Source organism: Rhincodon typus, chromosome 11 (genome assembly GCF_021869965.1).
Source record: "Rhincodon typus isolate 14 chromosome 11, sRhiTyp1.1, whole genome shotgun sequence".
NCBI classification, from domain to species: domain Eukaryota; kingdom Metazoa; phylum Chordata; class Chondrichthyes; order Orectolobiformes; family Rhincodontidae; genus Rhincodon; species Rhincodon typus.
The window spans coordinates 68,024,754-68,043,504 of NC_063342.1; the positions used below are offsets into that span (position 1 = coordinate 68,024,754).

Sequence of the window (18,751 nt, forward strand, 5' to 3'; positions counted from 1 at the left end):
GGTGAGAGGGTGATTAAACTGACCAACAACTGGAAACATATTCTCATCAACACCCAAAGGCCAGACAGCTTGGAATTTGACAGTGCCATTCTAAGTACTTTTTCCATGGAGAGGTTATGAGTGGCGACTTGCAACGCAGACAAGACAATGAACAGAGATATGAACGTGGGGATCTAGAGTTTATATGAGGAAGAAATTAAACAAAGATGGGAAAGCAATGGAGTGCAATTATCCTTGCAAAATACTAGCTTTTTTTGATTCATTATTACATTTGATTAGCAGTTACTGAATATTAGCAAAATACTAAATTCAAATAGCTACTGCTCCACAAATAAATGCGGAAGTGAATGGGTCAAAGGTGTTACTTTGTTGACGGTTTCAGAATTGGTCAGAAATAATTACATTCTGAAAGTAATTATCACTTTACTAAAGAATTAAAAGGGCAAGAATAGAAATCAGCCATCTTAAGACAGTACAAGGATTCAAGAATCTACACGACAAACATCTCTGAAAGATTGTATAGGGATGCTTAAAATACACAGTCAGTTGCATGCAAAAGAATATTAAGAAGGCCAAATGAGGAAAGTGCAATTACACTGAATAATTAGGGTGGAGAAAAATGAGTACATTTGCTTGTGTATTATATGACATATTTTGTGTTATAACGTTGTATGCAATATTGGTGTCTTTTTGAGGGGAATGGGTTTGGCTCATTAAAGTTCTACAATTTATTTTTTCAAGTTTCCTATCCTTCTGTAATTAAAGCTATTGCATCTTTACTGTAAACTGTTTTGGGTTTTAGCTCAAATTTCAGCTTCAACCTGCTGCTCCCAAAGAAAAAACTAACATCTTACCACCTCATCTACTGTTTCACATACTATCACAGGGATGAGCTCCATCTCACAGCAGCTGCCATACAAAACAGCCAGATCCAGACAAATTCAAAAAGAAGTGCATTCAGAATTTGCTTATGACAGCCTAGCATATTAGACAAAGAGGGGGCCTCCAACAGTGTAGCATTCCCTTAGTACTGCCCTGATCTGTAGCAAGGTCTGAACCAACGTATTCATAACAGCAGCTACATTGCATTGCCAATTCTCTTGGCTGTGATCCCACAGGGAGGCACCAGCTGGAAGTGGGAAAAATAACCATTGCCTGTCAAACACCTTCTGACAGAGATCGAGGACTTTCTCTCACTGTAGTAAACAACGCCTGGTCCAAAGGATGATGTTAAAAAAAAAAGACTGCTGGGATAGTTTGAATTTTTATGACCTGTATCTTTGCACAAACTGTTCATTCTAATAACACAAAAAGTTCACTTTGGTCAGCTACTAATTTCTTAGAATTAGCAAAACAGCAGTCAGATTAAATGAGAGTTGTCTAAAAGGAAGGCAATTTCCAAATTACCTTCGCATTGAAAAAGTACAAACAGCTTATACATACAGCTGTGTTCATATTTTCTCATTGAAGGATGTTTGCTTAGATTCGGTACTCAACCAAATAAAATATTTGGCACCATGTTTTTTGTTTTAATTCTCTTAAATTCATTTTCTGTCTGTAACATTCTGTATGACATTTTTTTTTTTGAAAAAGAAATATGGAATACAGTGACTAGGTCAATTCCTAAATATATTCCCCCCTCTCCAGGTTGCTTCTGATTTCAAATGCTTTAATATCATGACCAATGACAGCAGTCACTCCTCTCTCATGCTCAGTCACTTCTGTTTAAACATTAAGTAAAGGGTGGTGATAGCAGCAGCAGGATAAAACTGTATTACTAGTTTACATAAACAATCTACAGATCCAAACAAACTAATACAACAGTCAGGCATACCAACAATCCACAGATCATTAAACTGGTTAAACTTTAATTCTACATCATTTGTACTGTTTGTCTTTCAACAGGAAACAAAACAACAGACCCATTCATTAGTATAAAATAATAATCAAAGCTGCTAAAGTAAATCTAAATGCATTACTAATCCTGGTTTCCAGACAATAGTTTCAAGCTGATCAAGCTTTGCTGATTATGAGTCCCTTAATTTGATTACTGCCTTCTAATTCATTTATAACTATCCATTATCCTCTGAAATACTCCATAAAAAACACATCTTAAATTCCATGCAAATGTATTTATAACAGCAGTTATACTGCATTGGCAATTCTCTTGAACACTGAATTATATGTACAGCTAATCCAAAAGAAGGAAAAATCGACTATACATCACTACATTGGAAAATTGAGTATTTGCATATTTCTGTTCCTCGGTGGATAGAAGACAGACTCTGAAGTTTGGCAGCTGTTTACGGAAAACGACTGTGACACTGCAAAATCTGGAAGGATCAGTCAGATTTTCTGTTTTACAGAACACTCCAGTGAGAACCCAAAAGCTTCATCAAACTTTACGCCAGGCTGGGATAACGTGCCCGGGCTTCCATGTAACGCTTTAGTACGTTAGCAGCTTGAAGTCAAATATTCAAACCAAAAGAAAAACAGCGATCTTGCCATAAAACGTTTCCAGAAATAGTAAGAGGCGTCCAGGAAAATAACTGAACGTGAAAGCAACGGACAATATCATGAACAGTTATTTTCAACGTCTATTCTGATAAAAGTCAACTAATTACATGAAAACAGGGAGAGGTTACGAGAGAACGAGCAGTAGGTCATTAGCAGCCGAAGCAATGCAGTATATTAAAAAAAATCAGTCTGGAGACCTGGATGCAGCACCGAAACAGCAACAATGCACAACTCTTATGGTTGCTGCTGATTGACAAGTATATGACGAGCATGCGTACTAACTTCACCCGCTGATGGCAGGCGAATGGCCCAACCGTCACTCTGTGTGAAGTAAACCTCATTACAGCCAGGACACCGACCTGTCTCTAACTGTTTTTCTCTCCTCTTTTCCTGCAACAACACAGCGACCAAGTCGCCAGCACTTTGCCCTCGCTCTAGGTTACGCGGCAGACCAGCAGAAAGAGGAGGACAGTCAGTCACACCAAAAGCAGCATCTCGCTCACTTCCGGCTCTTTCTATTGTGAAGCATCGAGCGCGGTCTTCAGACCGCCTCTGACGTGCTTGCGTCAACGAAACCTGACACGTCACACGTCCGTACGTTCTGCGCATGTCGTGTGGCGCCCAGTGACGCGAGAATGTCGTAAGCTCACGTGATCAGCTCGCGATCAGAGCCTTGTAGTTGGCGCAATGGGGAGAACCCGAAAGGAAAGTATTATTAATGTGTATCTTAATATGTAAATTGCATAAGTTAATGGAGATGTGTGTCCCCTGTTAGGTCTGGCATTCCATAAATGTGCAGTTCATGCGTCACCATGAACAGAACATCATCTTGGTCAATGCTGGTATCTTTGAAGCACCTAATTGGCTTCAGCAGTGAACCAAACATTCCATATTTGTACTACCACCACCACCAACCGGAATCTGGATCCTGAGGGACGCAGTCTACACGTCTGACTAATTACTCCTCTTACATTTGCATTTGACCATGCAAGGACACTGCATTTTTAACCAGAGCTGTGTAGCAACAAGGATATGTCATGGAATAGGTAATTAGCATCCTGAAACAACAATTACACTGTGTGAATCCCTCGGCCTCGTAGGTTGTACACACCAGTACTCGCCAGAGTGTGTATCTAAGTTTATGATGGTCTGCTCTGTCCTCTAAAATCTAGTTATAACGAGAATGCAGTCGTTAAGCATTCATACATCATCTCAAGAAGAAAAGTACGAAGTGAAAAAGCAAAGAGGGAGGAAGAATCCAGTACCCTTTCACAAAGTTGAGTAACCCAAAAGACTCCAGTTGACAATCACATATGACAGTCACTCCACAATTCTTCAATTTCAACCCAATTACTATTTCCCAACACAGTATCTATTTGCCAGAATCCTGAAAAGCCAACTAAGTTATGTAATAACTGCTTTATCCACAACATTTTCAATGATGCAATAAAAGTTGAAACATTCACACTCGTGCATTCCTAAGACCATAAGATATTGAAGCAGAAGTATGTCATTTGGCCCATTGAATTGGCTCAGCTATTCAATGATATCATAGCTGATCTGATAATTCTCAACTTCACTTTCCTGCCTTTTCCCTACAACTCTTGCAATTCTTACGGATTAAAAATCTATATATCTTTGCCTTGAATGTACATAATGACCCAGCCTAATGAGGAGAGATTGAAGAAACTGGGACTAGATGCTCTAAGAGTGAAAGGTGATCTAATTGATCATTACAGAGCTTGACAGGGTAAATGCAGGAAGGATGGCTGCCCTGTCTGGGGACAAAGAATACAATATGCACTATGAAAATAAGGGGTACGACATTTAGGATTGAGATGAGGAGGAATTTTTTTCACTCATCTTTGGAAGTCTCTCCTCAGAGGGTTATGAGGGGTTAGCACTGCTGCCTCACATTGCCAAGGACACAGGTTTGATTCCAGCCTGGAGCGACAGTCTGTAGAGTTTGCACATTCTTCCATACCGTCCAAAGATGTGTAGGTTAGGTGGAACATAAACAAAAATTGCTGGAAAAACTCAGCAGGTCTGGCAGCATCTGTGGAGAGAAATCAGAGCTAACCTTTCAGGTCCAGTGACGCTTCCTTAGAACTGATGGTAGTTAGGAAAATGTCAGATTAAATGCAGAAGATAAGGTGGGGAAAGGGGGTAAGGAGTAAATGATAGGTGGGGATAGAGCCCAAAGAGAGAGAAGAACAGTTGGATGATCTGGCTAGGAGGGTGAATAGCTGTTAATGGAGACTGTTAGTGGCTAACAATAGGTAGTGTGTAATGGCAGACTTTGTAATAACAAGGTGTGTGGGTAGGGAACTAGGACATGGGAGAGTTCAGGCCCTAAAATTATCCCCATACTAAAATTATTGAACTTGATATTGAGTGCGGAGGGCTGCAGGGTCCCCAAGCAGAAAATGAGGTTGTTGTTCCAGCTTGCACTGAGCTTCGCTGGAACACTGCAGCAAGCCAGAGACAGGGATGTTGGCCAGGGAACAGGGTAGTGTGTTTAAGTGGCAGGCAACTGGAAGCTCAGGGTCTTTTTTGCAGGCAGAATGTAGATGTTCTGTGAAGCAGTCACCCAGTCTATGCTTCGTTTCCCCAATATAGAGGTATAGAGGAGACCATATTGTGAACAGCAAATGCAGTAGACTAGATTGTGAGAAGTGCAGGTAAAGTGCTGCTACAACTGGAAGGTATGTTTGGGGCCTCGGATATTGAGGAGGGAGGAGGTAAATGGAAAGGTATTACACCTTTGGCGGTTGCAAGGAAAGCTGCCATGGTGCTGTAGGTAGTTGTTGGGAGTAAAGAAAGGGTGGATTAGGGTGTCCTGGAGGGAATGGTCCCTGCGGAAGGCGGACAAGGGAGGGGAGGGGAATCTGTGTCTGGTGGTGGCATCTTGCTGGAGTTGGTGGAAATGGCGACTGATGATCTTCTGGATGTGGATGCTGATGGGATGGTAAGTAAGCACAAGGGGAACCCTATCGCTGTTGCAGGAGGGAAGAGACGGGGTGAGGGTGGAAGTGCAGGAGATGGGCCAGAACCGGGGTTGAGGGCCCTGTTGACAATGGTGCTGGGGACTCCTTTGTTGAGAAAGAAAGTGGACATTTGAGAGGCTCCCTTGTCGAAGTTGGCCTCATCGGAACATATGTGACGGAGATGGAGGAACTGAGAGAATAAAATGGAGTGTTTACAGGAAGTAGGGTGCAAGGATGTATAGTCAGATAGCTGTGGGAGTCAGTAGGTTATAGTGGATATTAGTGGCCAGGCTATTCCCAGAAATGGAAACGAAGATGTCAAATAAGGGGAAGGAGGAGTCAGAGATAGAAATGAAAGTAGGGATGGTGTGGAAATTGGAAGCAAAATCAATGAACTTTTTCAATTCTGGACGAGAGAGGGAAGCAGTACTGATGATATCATCAATATATCGGAGAAAGAGTTGTGGGTCAGGGTTGGAATAGGACTGGAAGAAAGAATGTTCCATGTACCCGACAAATAGACAGGCATAATTGGGGCCCATGGAAGTACCCATGGCCACCCCTCCGACCTGAGGAAAATGAGAGGAGTTAAAAAAGAAGTTGTTGAGGGTGAGGGTGAGGGGGAGGACAAGCTCAGCCAAGCAAAGGATGGTGGTGATGGGTGGGGACGGTTCAAGCCTTTGCTCCAGGAAGAAGCGGAGAGCCCTGAGACCATCCTCATGGGGGATGGACATGTAAAGGGATTGCACATCTATGGTAAAGAGGAGGCGGATGGAGTCTGCAAGCTGGAAATTCTGAAACTGGCATGAAATGTCAGAAGAATCACAGGTGGACCAGGGGAGAAAAGACTGAGTCAAGGTAGGAAGAGATGAGTTCTGTGGAGCAGGAGCAGGCTGAACAATGGGTCGACCCCGGTAGTGCTGTTTGTGGATTTTCGGAAGGAGATAGAAGCGAGCTGTTTGGGATTGGGGGGCTATCAGCTTGGAGGCAGTAGGGGGAAGATCACCAGATGAAATGAGGTCAGTAACCGTGGTGGATACAGTGGCCTGATGTGGGGTCAAGGTCCAGGGGAAGATAAGGGGAGGTATCTGAGAGCTGGCACGCAGCCTGTGCAATATAGAGGTCAGTTTGCCAGATTACAGCAGTAGCACCCTTATCAGCAGGCTTAATAACAAAATCAGGGTTGGATCCAAGTGCACAGAGTGCAGTCAGTTCAGAGGGAGATAGGTTGAATTGGGTGAAGGGGGGCCAGAGAAATGGAGGCAACCAATGTCACATCAATAGAACAGATCGAGTGCAGGTAAAAGGCCTGCAGGTTAGGTGGATTGGCCACACTAAATTACCCAAAGTGTCCAGCCACGGGAAATGCAGGGTTACAGGGATGGGATGCTTTGCGGAGGGTGGGTGTGGAATCAAGGAGTTGAATGGCCTGCTTCAACACTGTGGAGAATCAATGATTCTATTACAGATATTGGAAGATTTCTATATATTAAAGTTATCACAGAATTTAGGAATATTGCAGGAAAATGGCATTGAGGCAGAAGATCATCCATGAACAATGAGTTGTTTGACTGGTGGTGCAAGCTCAAGGGGATGGATGGTCTACGCCCATTCCTATTTTCTACGTGTTTTAATGCCTCAAAATGCAGACTGGGATAGAAAATCACAACAGAATAAAATGCCAATGAAAATGTAGCAGCAGTGTCTGCAACAATGACAATGAATATGTCAGGTATGACATTTCATACTGGAACATACCATGAAACAATGAATCATACAATCCCTACAGTGCAGAAGCAGCCCATTCAGCCCATCGAGTCTGCACTGACCATCTAAACAGCATTCTACCCAGACCCCATAATCCGGCATTTATCATGGCCAATCCACATAACCTGCACATATTTGAACTGTGGGAGGAAACCGGAACACCTGGAGGAAACCTATCCAGAGACAGGAGAACATGCAAACTCCACACCTGCAGTCACCCAAAGCTGGAATCTAACCCAGGTCCCTGGTGCTCTGAGTCAGCAGTATGAACGACTGTGCAGCCCAAACTACTTTGTCCAAGGGTTTCTTGCACTGGTTTACACTGGTGACGGGAGTAGGTGGGAAGAGAGAATGGGATAAAAGTTAGAATGAAAATTTTAGGATCGTATTGTGGAGCTCTCACCCATGTTGGAAAGTTTTTGAAACAACTTTTTTCACAACTTAGCTCATTTGGTAGTTAATAGAACTCTTAAATCAGGGTCATAGTCTCAACCCCCATATTAAGTGGGGATTTTTCATTTATTAAAGAAGGCAATAAATTGTACATAATTAACTATGCAATAAACTTTTGGACAAGGTAGTTTGGGAATAGTTTTTTGATAGCTATGTTTTTTTCCACCATGAAATGCTTTAGCTGACACACATACTGGAAGGCATCTGACTTATGCACTGTGGAAACTCAGTATTTTTGCTGGTACTGCTGCTACTTTCTCATCAGCATTTTTCCCTCTTAGTTTACTATGGTTTTGCTACCCGGGCATCAGAACTAGGGTACACAGTATCAGAATAAGGGGTCATAATGATACATCAAAAATAAATGCAGCCATGTAATTATTTAATACAAGGAGAGTTACATTTAATATGTTCCACCATAAAAATATACCTCAACATTAAGAACAGAATTGCATAATATGGTAGGGCGAGGGGGGAAAATGTTGATGGTAAATTCACATTATATTATGTAGTGCACAACGTATTAAATTATATAGGGATATTAGACTGTTAAATGGTATGGAAATGTTATATCTTGTAACACATAATATCAGTGGCAATGAATGCAATCTACTGAAGGTTAAAGGGGTTGCTGCCTGGAGCTACACAGGGTGGTATGATTTGAGAAACCTGTTGTCTGGAATTTAGGAGAACTCAGTGAGGCTGGGACTTGGGAAAAGGAGGGGATGAAGTTTGGTTCAGGCTTGATACCATTAAAGGGGAATTGATATCTTGATATCTTGCCAAACAGCCACCAGGGAGGACTCAGATTAGGTCTGCCACTCTGCAGTACAGGCAGGTTTGCTTGTCAGCACTGGAATGGAAGTACTTCAGTTTAGAAGCGTTTTGGGGAAGGTTCGGGTAACTTAGGAAAATTGCAAGATAGCTAGGATTGGAGTTTAGCAACTGTTGTTAACATTTCAAATTAAGATGCTTTTCCATTTAATAATGTTAATTCAAAAAATAATATTGTGCCTTTCACATAAAAACATTGTACCATTTTTGCATAATAACTTTGCTTTGACTAACTAAGGAAATGAGTATTTGAGGATCAGTGTCTCAAATCAAAGAAAATGCTCATGGTTCATTAGACAGTGATGATTTCTCCACTCCTATGTGCTTCCAATTTATCAACAAGGGACTGAGACAACAAGTGTTAAAGTATGAGGAGAAGCTGCATAAAGTTGGCTTAGAATTTGATCTAATTAAGATGTTTAAACTATGAATATGATTTATTAGATACAAGGAGCTATTTCCTCTGGTATAGAAATCCAGAACAATAGGTTATAAATTTAAAATTAGAGCCAAACATGAAGGATGAAATCAGAAAACATTTTTAACACAAAGTATAGTGGAAATCAGATACTTTCGCCAACAAGTCTGATAGTGGCAGATCAATTGAAGTTTTCTCAATTTTTATTAAGTAGGAACATCAAGAGACAGGGACCAAAGGCAGGCAAATGGAGTTAAGTCTAGACCACCATAATCTGACTAAATGATAAAACACACTAAGAGCTGAATGATTTACTTTTGTTCCTACCTTAGACAGGCAAAAATGAAGGACATTCTGTGCCAATGACATTGCACAAATATAAATTGTGTGGCCACATAATCTGGTGATCAACAGCATTGCTTGAGGGCGAAATATTTGCCAGTACACCTGGAGAACTCGTTTCAGATCTTTTAAGTGGTACTTTGAGATCATTAGCAACTACCTGCATTCATACATACATACCACTGAATACAACTACTTCATTATTGTAAATTCTTCTGTGTTAGTACCTAAACTTTGATGGATTGAGCAGACTTTACTTATCCTTCAACTTTTCTTAGGTTCTTTAGTAACTGGATTATCTTGTCTTCATGTGAATAAAGGGCATGCATTATCAAGTTCAAAAAACATGCACTGCAGAGCAACTGTAATCTGATCCCTACAATTAAAATACAAAAACAAATGGTTTGCAAGAGCAAGCTTAAACAGTTTTTTATTATTTAAACATTTCAAGCCAGGCTATTGCCTGATAATATCTTTTCAATCAGGTTTTGACAATGAAATATATTTTTAAAAAAATTCATTAACTGCAATGTTTGCTGTAAGCAGCATAGGGTAGAGATTATTTGGAAACTAGGCACTACAGAAGATTAGCACTGAATTCATAGTGCTGAATCTTCCTCTGGACTCAGGAAAATCCAATCTGCGCAATTCAGCAGCTTGCAAACAGCATACCTAATCCATGTATAACTGCACCAGCCATTTTTGTCTTTTCACAATGAGGCTGCGTTTGTAGTGCCAATTCCAAGCTCTGCTGGAGTGTGTTTCCAATGTAGGTGTGCAAGTGCCCAGTTACAATGCCTGCCTTGGTTCTGTGACATTGTACCCCACCTTCCCACAATATTCAAAGTTGTCTTAAACCTCACCTCTCACCTCTCCCACCCCATCACCCACTTTTCATGCCGCACTCCCTCAGATTACCTATGCATCTTCCATACCACCTCAGATCACTCAATACCCCTTCTATGACTCAAATGTATCTTCTCAACCACCTCTTCAGTACCCATCATGTACAGATCCCATGCATCTTTGGAGGGGGACGATACTCTCAACATCTAATAAAAGTTCTCATTTAAAAATGCATTCTACCAGGTGAACATAAAACTTGCAGTTCTGATAATCACTATAATTATAGTGTTTATGAAAAACCAGAAATCACATCAAAAGAAATATCTGAAACTGTAATCCATTTTGCAGATGGATGGAACACCCATGCTGAAACTGATTCGCATTTGAAACTCAACCAAGCATTGACAATAACCACAGTTGACCAAACAATACACTGCTTTCTCGAAATGAAAGAACAGCAAGTGCTTATGTCAATTTCAAAACAAAGTGCCTGTTAATCAATGAAAGGAGGCAAATAATTTGATTTTTTTCAAAAGTAGGTTTTTCCAAATGTGAAAGTCAGAATATAAGGGAGCTTTTGTTTCTTTTGTCTTCTCATGAGGCAGACAAAACACTAGCTTATGTCTATTTCTATTGGTAGAATTCCCTTGAATAGGTTGCTGGCCTGTGAGCACAGACTGTAAAGGCTGTGGGGACTCCATGCTGCATCAAGCATCGCTGACTAAGAGGTTTAAGGGAGAAATTGTTTAGATTATCCAATTGTAGATTTTTTTTCGAACCAGACCTTGTCTTTATCAGCCAAGGTCATTTAAATCGAAGCAGAAAAGATGACAGCACAGGTTGACATGATATTTTTCGCTGCATTACAGTACTTTCTCCATTGGTAAAGCACTCTGAAACATGTGAACAAACACATCAGATTGATCAATACAAGGAACAATTTGATTTTACTCTCCATTCCCCCCAGGCTATTTCACAGATCCCTATGATGAAATATACCTACATTACATTATGGCACTTAATAATAACATTTGAAATGTAAAAATACTTTGCACTTAGCTTTCTAAATGTTCTAGATTCCTCAGCAGACTTTCCACTTCTTCATGAACTCTCAAACATGATGTACTTTTAATGGGCTTCCAAAACGCCACACCACCAGACAACAATGTAGAGAAGGAATTTGAATTTTTATCCCCCATTTAGAAGAAATGAGATCCTAGTCTCAGTATGGGTTGCATTAAGATCAGATCCAACTGCATATGATTAAATATTAACAGGCTTTATTAAGCATTAACATATATCAGAGATGATAATTAGAGGACATTGTCTGTAATTCTACAAATTCAGATTCCAGTTGCAGATTTGTCATCACTATGACACAACTCCTTGCTTGTATGCTATGAAGCTCTTCTTAGATGGTAATATACTTTTTACTCTCCATTCCCCCCAGGCTATTTCCTTTAACCATTAACATTTAACCATAATGAACATTTAACTTTGCAGTTATTCTTTCCCTGCCTTCTGTCCAAACCCCCACCATAAGTTTTGTTTTCCTCAGCCATTAATATCGAATGCATTCCCAGATCTCGTGCAGGACATAAGGGCTGTGTGTGCTCATTTGTCATTGTCTTGGAAAATGAGCGTGGGCATGGAGTGGGATGGCATATTCTCAGGACATCTGATTGATTGTTGGGCTGTGTGGCAGTGAAAACCGTCAGAAAAAATCTGAGTGAAGAGGTACCCTCCCAGTATTTGAGCTATCACACCACTCTTTGTAGAAGTCAATGACAAACAGAAATTCTCTCCTTCACATTGTCTATGGTGCCACCTAAGGATGAATAATCTGGAAGTGAGGAAATAAGGAATTTCCTACCACCCGTAGAGTAGGAATATCACATTGTGTAGTTATGCACATGCTTCAGCATGATGCTGATCCTCTGCAGACAAGAGTTGTAGTGTTTGGAATCAGGTAGACCTTGTTGACTCTGAGGACCTTGTTTGAGTTCATTAACCTGGGCCAATCAAGAAAGCTCTGCCTGACCAATATAAACAAATTTTCACATAGGCGGTTCCAATAGGGGCTCTGCTTGATACTGATTCTTTGGTCACATGGGTGTTTTTCCTGGTGGTGGTGGTGGTATATTAATAAAGTTATTTGTACGCCTGGTGTTTTTTACTGTGTCTCACACCTGCACGTGCACAAAGAAAAAAAATATAAACAGGAGATTTAACATCTCCTCAGTTCAGGCATCTGACTCCGAGCTGGCTGACCACAGCCAGTATACTGTGCACAAATAAATAAAGGGTGACTTGGTGACGGGGTACCAGCCTCTGTGCAGTTATTTCAGTGGCGATGGGAGAAAACAGTGTGTGCCTGAAGAACATTCGCTTCAACAGTCATCTTGGAGTTGGGGTTAGCATTTCTGGTATCATGCCTTTATTTGGGAAGTTTGATTCATTGCATCCTGCCGTTGAAGACTGGGCCCAGTATGTGGAAAGAGTGTGGATTTTTTTCAGGTGAATGACATTGGGGCATGATGAGAAGCAACAAGTAATCCTTCTGACTGCTTGTGGACCTGCAGCATTTTCGGTTATAAAGGGCTTAACTTTCCCAGAGGCACCAGACACTAAAACCTTTCAAGAGTTGACTGAGTTGGTTAAGGAATATTACAATCCAAAACCTCCTCTAATTGAGACGGTGTTGGGTTTTTTTGGCTTTTAGAGAACAGGGGGAATCCATATTGGTATTTTTGAAGAGGTTAACATGACTGGCAGAGGTATGTGATTTTGGGTTAACCCTGAATGAGACACTGAGAGACCGTTTGATATGTGGGATTAATGACATAACCACACAGAAATACCTACTAGCTGAAGCCCGATTGCACTTCAAACAGGCACTGCAACTGGCTTTGTCATTAGAAAATGTAGCAAGTGGAGCATGGGAACTACAGGGCATTCCAATAGAACTGGACACTCTTACCTGTCCAACTGAACTTGGGGAACACTACTTGAGTGTGAGCAATCACAGAGTCTTATGCAGGGCATATCCTGAGCAGAGGGACTCTAGGACAGCCGACAGCAGAACCCCACAACAAAGCTGAGCCTCGGCCAAGTGGCTAAAATGTTCCTCGGGATCTGGGCTGATAAGCCATTGTAGTTGCTACTGGTGTGCCGATTCGAGACAGCAAAGTTGACAGGGGGAGCTGTGCTTTATGAAGCTGGACATGAGTAATGCCTACCTGCAATTGTGACTGGATGAGGAGTCCGAGAAGTACACTACAATTAATACCCAGAAGGGTTTACGCCAATATAGGAGACTGCCATTTGGGATATCATCAGCCTGCACCCTTTTCCAGCAGACCATGTAGAACATTTTACAAGGCCTACTCCAGGTTGCCATTTATCTGGATGACGTACTAATAATGGGGAAGACTGATAAGGAGCACTTGGAGAATCTGGACATAGTACTTAAATGTTTCTCCCATGCAGGCGTGTATCTTTGAAGGGAAAAATGTGTGCTCCAGGCACTCCAAGTGACATACTTGGGTTACAGAGTTGACAAAACTAGCTTACACCTGTTGGAAGAGAAAGTGAGGGCAATCAAAGGAGCTTAGGTCTTTCCTTGGGTTAGTGAATTATTGTGGAAAATTCATATGTAACCTGGCCTCCATCTTGGCACCCTTACACCTGCTATTGAAAAAGGTTCAGGCTTGGAAATGGTCGCGTAGCTAAGAAGTAGCCTTTAGGGAAGTGAAAAAGCAGCTGTCGTCATCTAACATATTGGTCCACTACGGTCTGAACAAAGGAGGAGGTAGTGCTGACATATGATGCCTCCCCATACAGTATCAGGGTAGTGTTGGCTCAGCGGTGGCCGAATGGAGAGGAACGCCCAAAAGCTTACACTTCCTGGACTTTGGCTGATTCCAAACACAAATACGCCCAGATAGAGAAGAAAGGTTTGGCAGTCATCTTTAGTGTGAGGAAGCTCAACCAATACCTTTACAGATGGGAATTTGTCATAGTTACAGATCACAAATCCCTGCTAGGGCTACTGAAGGTGGAGCCACTCATAGCTTCCGGTACAAGTACATGTTACAGCACCGTCCAGGAAGCCAAATGGCTAATACAGGGATAGCAAGAACTGCAGATGCTGGAGTCAGAGTCGATACAATGTGGAGCTGGAGGAACACAGCAGATCAGGCAGCATTAGAGGAGTAGGAGAATCAATGTTTCATGAAGAGTCTAGGTGTGAAACATCGATGCTCTTCTGATGCTGCCTGACCTGGCTAATGCAGATGCCTGAGCCAGCTCCCACTGGCAGATACTCCACCGATGGTGCGTCCTCTGGGAGAGTCCATTTTGGTTGTAAACTTCCTGGACTGTGGACACAAAAAGATTCCGTCTGAGTGAAACTAAAACAGCTGATGGTAAATTGGGGAAACAGAAAGGCTATTGCAACTCGGATTGAAACATTTCTGGACACAACAAAACCAGATCACTGTAGAGGATGGCATATTACTTTGGGGAGCAAGGGTGATTGTCCCAAGTAAAGGTCGCTGCCATATATAGGTTGAACTCCACCAGGGTCATCCAGGGGTTTCCAAGATGAAGATGCTAGCAAGAAGCTGTGTCTGCTGGCCGGGGTTGGATGCCTTCATAGCTGCGTAGGTGGGGCAGTGCCCAGAGTGCCAACAAAAACAAAAATTGCCATGGGCAGCGCCCCCACATTCATGGGAATGGCCAGGTAAACCCTGGACTTGGTTGTCAATGTTCCTGACCGTTGTGGATCAAAGTGGTTTGATATGCATAAAGCTCATTCAACAAACCCAGGGATGATGATTGAAAAGCTGCGAGCATCGTTCACGATACACGGACTCCCGGAAGTATTGGTCACGGACAATGGGACGTCATTTACCAGCAGGGAATTTGAGTATTTCCCAAAGTCAAATGGCATTTGGCACATAAGGACAGCTCCATACTATCCACTGTCCAATGGTCTAGTGGAAAGAGCAGTCCAAACGTTGAAGGCAGGCTTAAAGAAGCAGTCTACAGTGTCACTTGAGACCAAACTGTCCCGATTCCTGTTTGATTATAGGTCTATCCCATAAGCAATGACAGGGATAGCTACAATGGATGGTAAGAGAAAATATCTTCTGGAACTCTACAGACTCAGTCCACAATTCCGTATAATCTGATATTGCTAAGATATAGCTCTATACGCACATGCTCAGCAGTTATTCTGAGAGTGAACATTAAAGCTGTACTCAATGGGAGATTTCATAGAATCCCTACAGTGTGGAAACCAGCCATTCAGCCCAACAAGATCATACCAAATCTCCGAAGAGCATCCCACCCAGACTCACCCCCGTACCCTATCACCCAACATTTCTCATGGCCAATCCACCTAACCTACACATCCCTGGATACTATGGGCAATTTAGCCTGGCCAATCCACCTAACCTGCACATTTTTGGACTGTGGGAGGAAACCCATGCAAACATTGGGAGAATGTGCAAACTCCACACAGACAGTCGCCTGAGGCTGGAATTGAACTCAGGTGCCTAACGCTGTGAGGCAGCAGAGCTAACCACTGAGCCACTGTACCCTCACACTGGGGTTGTGTTTTTCAAACTAAACATTACTGACCCCTCTAAAAGCTAAGAGAAAAATTGCAGGAGGTTAGGAATGTGGATTGAAATTGAATTTCCTCCAAAATTTCTATGAAATTTCCCATTCAGTACAGCTGGTCACCAAAACGCACCAATCTACCCAGATGAAATTTCAGGTCATAGGATCATTATGGCACCAAAGGGAATCATTCAGTGCATGAGGTCCAGGCCAACTCTTTGTACAGCAATCTGCTTAGACCCTGCTCTATCTCCATAGGTCTGCAAGTTTATATTGTGTATAAAAGTTTGTCTTGTCATCCTGACTATATCACTTGTTCACAACCCCAAGTCCTTGTACCATCACCTAATGGGAGCAGCTTTCATTCATCCACCTAAAGTAGTCAAAATCTTTAGCACTTCTGTTAAATCTTCACTCTACTACCCGTAGTTTTAAGAAGAATAACTCCAGCTTCCACAACCTTGCGTTGCAGGTAAAATCCATCATCCTTGAAACCATTATGGTAAATCTCCTCTGCACCATTTCAAGGACCCTAACATCTTTTCTGAAGTGTGGTGACTACCACTGGATGCAATATTCTGGTTGTAGCTTAACCAGAGCTTCATACAAGTTCAGCACAACTTTGCTCCTTTCCTATTGAATACTCTATTTTTGATATCCAGATTCCGCATGCTTAACTCAATACTCTTATGTTCTGCCATCTTAAAAGATATGTGCACATGAATGCTCAGATCCCTTTGTTCCTGCACACATCTTTAGAACTGTGCCATTCAATTTTTATTGCCTCTCCCTATCCCTATTATATCACCTCACACTTGTCTGTATAAAAGTACATCTGTGGTTTCTCTTCTCAGTCTGGTAAGTTGCCTACATGTCATTGCTGTCGATTGACATCATCCTCGCTATTTGCTATATTTCCACTTTTGGTAATATTGGAAAATTTTGAAATTTTATTTTCTCTTTCAAATCAATGTCACATATATATGCATCAAAAACAACATCGGTCCTAACACTAACCCCTTGAGAGTCCTACTCTCCATTTTGTCAAGACTAACTGCTACTATCCACCAGTGTTAAAAACAACCATTTATGATGATTAATGTTTTCTGTCCTCATGCTACTTTTTAAATCACATTTGATGACTGGTCTATTATGTGATACTTTTGTCAAATGCTTCCTTAGAATCCACAGAGATAACATTCACCACATTCCCATCATCAACCTTATACGTTACATCATCAGAAAATTTAACTAAATTCATCAACACAACTTTCCTTTCAAAAATATGAAGCTGGGCTTTCTTGATTAACGCAAACCTCTTCATATGCCTGTTAATATTGTTTGGATTCTTGATACTAAAACGTTATCATTGGTGTTAACTTGACCAGCCAGTGGTTACTAGTAATGTTCGAGGAATGAGAGTGTTACTTCTGTCATTCTCCAATTCTCTGGTACCTCCCCGTATTTAGTGAAGATTGGAAGATAATTGCAAGTACTTCTGTTATTTCCACTCACAGCTCCTTCATAACCTGTGATGCAGATCAGGCAGACCAGATGACTTATCCATTTTCAGCATATTCAGCCTTTCCAGTACTTCCTGTCTACCTATTTTCAACACAAAAAATAGTTTCATCGCTCCACTTCTCTGATATTTTGTCAGCATCCTCTTCTTTAGTAATACTGACATTAGGTATTCTAGCCTTGCCCTGCATCACTTGGCATAAATCATCCTCATTATCCCTAATAGGCCTCACCCATTTTTTTTATTACCTGCTTACATCTGGGAGAAGAGTTTTGCATTCTTGTTATATTACTTGTCATTCTATTCTCACATCCCCTCTCAACTTACTATATTTGGGACAAAGAAGAAATCCCTGTCAATCTCAGGAACACTGTCTCCTGTTTTGGGGGCAAAGTGGAAAGTAGGAATATCCCTATACCCCATCGTTGGGAAAATTATTGCCCAAATCTTCACTAGGCACTTTGCTCCATGTCTTTCAGGAAATGCTTCCTGAAAACAATTCCCAGGGATAGATGGAATATAGATTTAGATTTTATTGTCACATGTACTCAAGTACAGTGAAAAATGTACAATGTTGCCACGGACAGCATTAAAGTCCTTCTTCATGTAAATTAGAAAAATAAAGAAATAAAGTTAAAAGTCTGTCTTTCTTGAGCGCTTAGCCATAATGGGGCCCCCGTCTCCTCTGCTTAGTTTGCTGTCTGAGAGACCTCAGCTGCCTGGTGAGGGACCTCCCTCACCACTCGCTCTTCCCATGTTGGGCTCGACTCCAAATAACAAAATCCATGCTCTAGACACAACAAAACCATGATGCCATCACCGCTGCTACTGCTGATGATGAAGCTGCCACCTCCGATCTCCTCTTGCTGCCTCTGGAACATGCCGAACAGGACCAGCTCACAGCCTCCGATCACCGGGTACACACTGGGCCTCACTCTCATCACTGGCCACCTTAGGGTGCCTCCTCTGATCTTATCATTGGCTGACGTGGGCTGCCTGTTCATGCTGTTCAATCTCTCCTCGCTGTACAGATTCAAGGTAAGTAGAGTAATGAAAGATAGAAAAGTAAAAAGAAAAGAAAAAGTGAAAAAAAAGTTAAAGTGGGCGGAGCAGGTGTGTGGGCAGGAGCCCACATGCTGAGCTCTTACTCTGCCGCTATCTTGATAGATTTCTTTTAGAATATAATGCGGTGAAGTGTGAGGTTAATCATTTTGGTCATGAAACTAGAAAAGTGGAATACTATTTAAAAGGTGAAAAACTTGTAAATGATAATAATGTTCAGAAAGTCTTGGGTGTGCTCCTATAAGGAACTTAGAAAGCAGAGAGGAACAAAAGTAATTAGGAAGGCAAATGAGATAACAAGGTGTAGAGCTGGATGAACACAGCAGGACAAGCAGCATCAGAGGAGCAGGAAGGCTGACGTTTCAGGCCTAGACC

At 41.7% G+C, this 18,751-nt stretch overlaps 1 protein-coding gene across 2 annotated transcripts in view; it reads right to left on the reverse strand.

Moving 5' to 3' along the window:
- cab39l (calcium binding protein 39-like) overlaps positions 1-18,751 on the reverse strand; it is a 94,033-nt gene that overhangs the window by 68,705 nt on the left and 6,577 nt on the right. Inside the window, exon 1 of one of the 2 annotated variants that reach the window (XM_048602819.1) lies at positions 2,877-3,076. The exons of the other annotated variant lie outside the window; for it this stretch is intronic. The gene's annotated coding sequence lies outside the window, so the exon portion shown is untranslated. Of the gene's footprint in view, positions 1-2,876; positions 3,077-18,751 lie in introns of those variants that run through there. 2 annotated transcript variants of the gene reach the window in all.